Here is a 5,982-nt window from a genome sequence, read left to right as displayed (position 1 = left end):
GGTCAGAGGCACGGAGAGCAGCGGGGGGATGTTGAAGCCTGGATGAGTGGTGGAGGTGAGGTGTGAAGTAGAAGAGACAGCAGCAGGGGGCGGGGAGCTGAACCTATTGAAGAAGGTGTTCAGCTCGTTAGTCCTCTCCAGAGTGCCGGTCGTCAGTCTGTCTCTCCCCTTGAACCCCGTGATGGCCTTCATTCCAGTCCCCACATCCTTGCTATTGTTCTGCTGGAGCTTGGCCTCCAGCTTCTTCCTGTAGGAATCCTTGCTCTTCCTCAGCTTGTCCCTCAGGTCGTGGTTTGTCCCCAGACTTGAAAGCTTCCTTCTTCTTGTTTAAAAGCCGTTTCAGGTCACTTGTAATCCAAGGTTTATTGTTCGGAGAGCAGTGAACAGTTTTAGTTAGTAATGTTGTTTGCTCACAGAAGTTTATGTAATCTGTTATGCAGTTGGTCATGTTGTTCATGTCCTCTCCATGTGGCACACAAAGCACGTCCCAGTCAGTGGTCTCAAAACAGTCCTGTAGAGCCTCATTGGCCTCTGGAGTCCACTTCCTGACAGTTCTTGTGGATACAGGCTGCCTCTGAACAAGGGGGACATATGTTGGTGCCAGAAGGACAAGGTTGTGATCAGATCTGCCCAGGGGGGGGAGGGCATAGGCACATTATGCATCCTTAGTGTTTGCATAGAAAAGGTCCAGAGTGTTGTTCCCTCGAGTAGGGCATTTAACATACTGTTTGAATGTTGGAAGAGATTTGGCCAGAGATGCATGATTGAAGTCCCCTGTGATGGTAATGAGGGCATTTGGGTCTGAAGTTTGCAGTTTGGCCAGAGGAGTGGATGACTTCAGCAGCAGCCTCCGCGTCAGCTGATGGAGGGATGTAGACAGCCACTACAATGGCGTAATGAAGTTCACGGGGTAGGTAAAATGGAGGTAATCCCACAGTTAACAGTTAAATGTCCGGGCTACAGAAACGCTCCTTCACGGTAACATGTCCAGGATTACACCATCGTTCATTCACATACAGTGCAATCCCTCCTCCTTTCTTCTTAACGCTCAGAATAGCGTCCCTGTCCGCCCGAACGCTCGTGAAGCCGGGGAGAGCCGTGTGGGTGTCGGGAACGAGCGGGTGCAGCCACGTCTCCGTAAAACACATGATGCTGCACTCACGGTATTCCCACTGGGTCTTAGCCAACACGCCGAGCTCATCCATCTTATTCCCCAAGGACCTAACGTTCCCCATTATAAAGGCCGGTACGGAAGGCTTGTATCTCCTGTTCTTCTTAGTCTTCCGCTTGTTTCCAGCCTTGCAGCCCCGCTTTCGCCTCCGGAGCTCCTCCGGGATGTCATGCCTGGCTCCGGGCAGCAGCACGGGTCTGCACAGCGCAATCAGCTGATCACGGGAGAAGACAATGCCATCGGTCCTCTGAGAATGGCCCTCAGTCGTAAAAAGTGAGAAAAATAACAAAAGAACGACCAGAAAGCGTCCAAAACAAAACGTATCCATGGTTCTAACAAGACAGCATAAATATTCAAAGAAATAATACAGTAAAGTGAAAAAAGGTAGTAAAAAAAACTAAAAAGTAAACAATACAATGGGGAGCTGCTGCAACAGGCTGCCACCTAGCACGGCGCCAAGAGCACATTGGTGTTGTGTGAGTTTCTTCAGTCACTGTGTGGTTCGCCACACTGGGTGCTGTGCCCTGGTCCCGTCTTAGGTGACGTTGATTCCTCCGAAGAACACCTCCAGTGTCCAGCTGTACTGCATAGGACCTGTGGTCCACAGGATTCACCACCGTAGCCTTTCTCCAGACTGTGTGCGGATCAAAAGGCTGTATTCTAACACGGTCTCCCCGTTTCAGTGTATCCATGTCCTTGGCTGTCCTGTTGAAGTATTTGGCTTGTCTCCTTTGCCTGTCAATCAGTTCTCGTGTTGTTTGTTTTACCTCTGGCTGCAGAAGACTATCCCTTGTTGGTAGTAGGGTTCTGGTTCTCCTACACAGCAGTCTCTGAGCTGGGCTTGTCTTTAGTCCTTCAGTTGGTGTGTTGCGGTGATCCAACATTGACAGGTATGGGTCCTCTCCTTTGGCTTTCCTCATCAGTCGTTTTGCTGTTTTCACAGCAGACTCTGCCTTCCCGTTGCTTTGTGGGTATCCAGGAGATGAAGTTCTGTGCTGAAACTCCCACAGCTGACAGAAACGCTGGAACTCTTGGGAATTGTACTGTGGCCCGTTATCTGAAACAACTACATCTGGAATACCCTGACGGGCAAAGTGAGCCTTCAGCTTCCTTATCACAGTACTTGATATTGTATCTGGTAAGTAGTCGATTTCCCAAAAGTTGGAATAGTAATCAACTGTAATTAGGTAGTCTTTGTTGTCATAAGTGAACAAATCTGTACCAACCCTGGCCCACGGTCTACTTGGTACCTCATGTGGATGTAATGTCTGTTTTTGTTGTTTTACATCAACTGATCTGCAAATGTCACATTTTGCTATGAATGTCTTAATATGTTCGTTCATTCCCGGCCAGTAGACACATTCTCTCGCGCGCCTGAGGCATCCCTCCACCCCCAGGTGAGCGGAGTGAATACGGCGGATGATCTCACTGCGGAGTGTGTCCGGGATGACAGCTCTCTCTCCTCTGAAAATGATTTCATCCTGAACGCTCAGTTCCTCTTGGAATGAGTAGTAGTGCATGATGTCCATTGGTGTGTCTTTCTTATTTGGTGGCCATCCCTTTTGAATGGTCTTATTTAGTGTCTAGTGTTTTGTCTTCTCGGGTAGCAGAGCGGATTGTGCTTAGTCTCTCTTCTGAGATTGGTAGGTAGTCTACCATGTTGATCGTCTCAATTTCCGCTTCCACTACAGGGTTCCTACAGGTTTCTTCAAGTCAAATTCAAGTCTTTTTCAGACCTTTTTAAGACCATTCATGTCAAAACTTAATACCTATTTCACGGCCTATTTCACAGACATAGCCGGCAAAGAAAAACTTTTTTTTTTAAAATGTGTTTATTATGATTAATAACGTTATTATTTCTCAAACAAATGTGAAAATGTGGACTGTAAAGCCTTATGGAAGAATTATGTAACTTGCAGCACAGTAGTGAATAGTGAGTACAACACCACAGCATCACAGCACAGACCACAGACAACAAGTCAAACAGAGGTGTGACAAATCTATTTATTAGCTAGCTTATTCCATGCTGGGAATATGGGGAGTAGAGAGACTCCAGAACAACAAACAAAGAAAATCAACTCAACAATAAATAAAATAAAGATCAAAGTCAACTCCTAAGCTCTTCACTTTTAGCAGCGATCTCTTTATCAAGGAGAGCCAGTTCTGCCAACTTCTCCTTATGGCCTCTCCGCAGGAGGTTGGACCTGGAGATCAGGTCAGCCATTTTGCTCCCTGCCTTTGCTTCAGCCTGCTCAGCCAGCCTGTCCGCATCCCTAGCCAGACCCTCAGATACCTCCTTTACGCGTATCCTCTTCACCTTCAGCTCCTGCAGACAGTCCTCTGCCTCCTTCCTCTTGAGAGCCTGGTCTTTTGCCTCCCTCTTCTTTCTTTCGTTCTCAAGGTGGATACGATACCTTGTCCTTGCTCTTGCTACACTTGTCAGTAGTGGTTTACTGAGTGGAACCTGGGTATCGGGTTGGGAAAAGAGAACCAGAGTCAGTGACAAACTCTAGAGACCAACTATGTTGATTCTATCAACTTTTAAGTCAACAGCATATTACTAGTGCAGGCAGGATTCATCTTACCTTGGTAACACCTCCATGTTGTATAATGTAGTCACACACCAGCCTCCGTGTGACCACAGTGTCCTCATGCAAATTATCTGACTCCACCTCTTTATTGATGGAGAATCCACGTTCAACATTAGCTTGGCCGTGGGAGAGGATGAGCAGCTTCTTGCAGAAGGCCCACAGCTCTGGATAAGGCTCCATGGCACTGCTCAGGAAGATGTCCAGCCTCTTCTGCATGGGAGCAAAGTAGAGGAAGTCCTCACTCCGGCTCTCCAAGGACAGGAGACTGTCAAACTGCTGCAGTATGACATCCCCTATGACAAAACAGATGAGAAAAATTTGAGAAAAACATAGATAAATCATTGGGCATTGCCAGAAAATCAGATTGAAAATAAATTCATGTGTAGCCTATAATTTGCCTCTCTTATTCCTACCCGCAGAAGTATTAGTTAGCTGTTTGTCCTGGAGAAACCTCTGAACCAGCCCTTTCATGTGATTCCTGCATCTTTCTGGTTCTCTATACATTACTGACGGATCCAGGCACACCATCTGCCTAACAGTTAGATACTTGAGGGGGCTTTTGTCCTGCACTTTCCTGATGATGTTACACAGTCCCTGCATGCACTCTCTCTTGAACTCTAACACCCTGAGCTCTGCACCTTTAATGCTCTAGAGAGAAAGAAATTAGCCATGAATATAGAACATGCCTTCACTGACCTGGTTTCGCCTAACCATTTGTAAAATGATCTTTGAAAACATCCCACTACCTTAAGAACTGACTCTGCACCTAGACCAATGCTGATGTTTTGTGGGCTGAGCCAGATGGTCTTGTCTGTGACATCCAGTTTGGTCAGCTGCAGGGCAGTGATATCGTTGAGAACTTCTCTCTTTATGAAGCGTCTGAGTAGACTCTGTCAACAGACAAACACAAAAATGTCTGGTGCGGCTTTATCTCCTAATCACCAACATCAATCATTTTTTACACCTCTAAACCAAAAGCCCCATATTGTCAAAATGTATCAATTGAGCCCAATCATTGGTTATTATAACGTCAAGTAAATTATTACTATCATCAATTCGGTCAGGTCCTTGGAGAGGAATGGGAGCACCGGCTCGTCTGTTTGATATTTTGTTAGGAAGGGCGTGAAGGTCCTGGCAAGTGCTGCGTAGAAGTGAAATTTGGCCAGAATGAGTGGATCCTTTATGGCTGCTGCAACTGTGTCATAAGATCCTGTGAAAGGGACAGAGGCAGGACATTTCAACAAAAACTATTGTAGGAGCCTAAATGCAGTTTGTTGGTGTTTTGATACACTCATGGGAGGAGTTTCCGGGGTTAATCTGGGGTCAGTCAGGAAATGCGAGAGTGGAGCCAAACAGTTTTTTGATCTCTCTCATTCTCTCTCGATCTTTGGATAAACTGTATAACTTTGTAAAAAGACATTATTTTCTGTGCTTATTTTTCTTTAATTGAAGTAAACGGTTGAATTTGCCGAGTTGTCCTGTGGATTTTTTGGTGTGGATTACGACGAGGGAGGTTGTTGCGAGCGTCAAGCTAAGGCTTCATTCACTGGAAAGCTACATTAGTCAAAAAACTAGCTCTGCATGGATTAACGCTACTGGAATTTGGAACGGCTTGACTCGAAACGGATAACGAAAGAAGGAACTTTGCACTGACTTCACGGTAGTATTGAGAAGATAATTCAACAAACCGTAAGTTTTATCTGCCTTTGCTCTGCCGCGGATCGCTAATTGACGCTACTTTACAAGGACGGCAGTGAAGTGCATGCGCGTGCCGTGCCCGTCGTTCGGCTGAATGACGAAGTGGAACGGATTTCAAGCGTAACGCTCACTCTGCGGTGCTTCGACATTTTTACCAAGTAGGCTAAGTGTGGAAAATTCAGCTTGTTATGGATGAACAAGACAGTGGAAAACGAACAGTAAAAATGACTGAGAAGGCTGTAGAGGAACGCAAGGCTAGACAAATCCAAGCACGCAAATGCAAGCTGTCCCAGCTAACTAGCATGATAAAGCAAATTGAGCAATTAATGGAAGATGATGCAAATGTCGACGCTGTAAAAAATAAATTGCGTGTTGACTTTAGTAGTTTGCATCAAGAGTTGTCCAACCTAAATTCTGGTTTGCAACAATTCATGGATGAGGACGAATATGCTGATAATCAAAAGAATTGGTTTGATCCTAAAGATAAATCAATGGATGATTTCTTCTGGAAATGTGAGGAAT

General features: G+C 45.8%; 1 long non-coding RNA gene across 1 annotated transcript; it reads right to left on the bottom strand.

Moving 5' to 3' along the window:
- Nucleotides 1-3,157: 3,157 nt before the first annotated feature.
- Nucleotides 3,158-3,873, bottom strand: LOC134884177 (uncharacterized). The gene is made up of 2 exons (XR_010168381.1): nt 3,757-3,873; nt 3,158-3,635 (listed from the first exon to the last, which is right to left on the bottom strand). It is a non-coding gene; the product is annotated as an uncharacterized LOC134884177 (long non-coding RNA).
- Nucleotides 3,874-5,982: the final 2,109 nt, after the last annotated feature.

This window comes from Eleginops maclovinus, chromosome 21, assembly GCF_036324505.1.
Source record: "Eleginops maclovinus isolate JMC-PN-2008 ecotype Puerto Natales chromosome 21, JC_Emac_rtc_rv5, whole genome shotgun sequence".
Classification (NCBI taxonomy): domain Eukaryota; kingdom Metazoa; phylum Chordata; class Actinopteri; order Perciformes; family Eleginopidae; genus Eleginops; species Eleginops maclovinus.
Note: the sequence above shows the minus strand (reverse complement) of the source record. Positions and strands in the feature narration are given on the sequence as shown.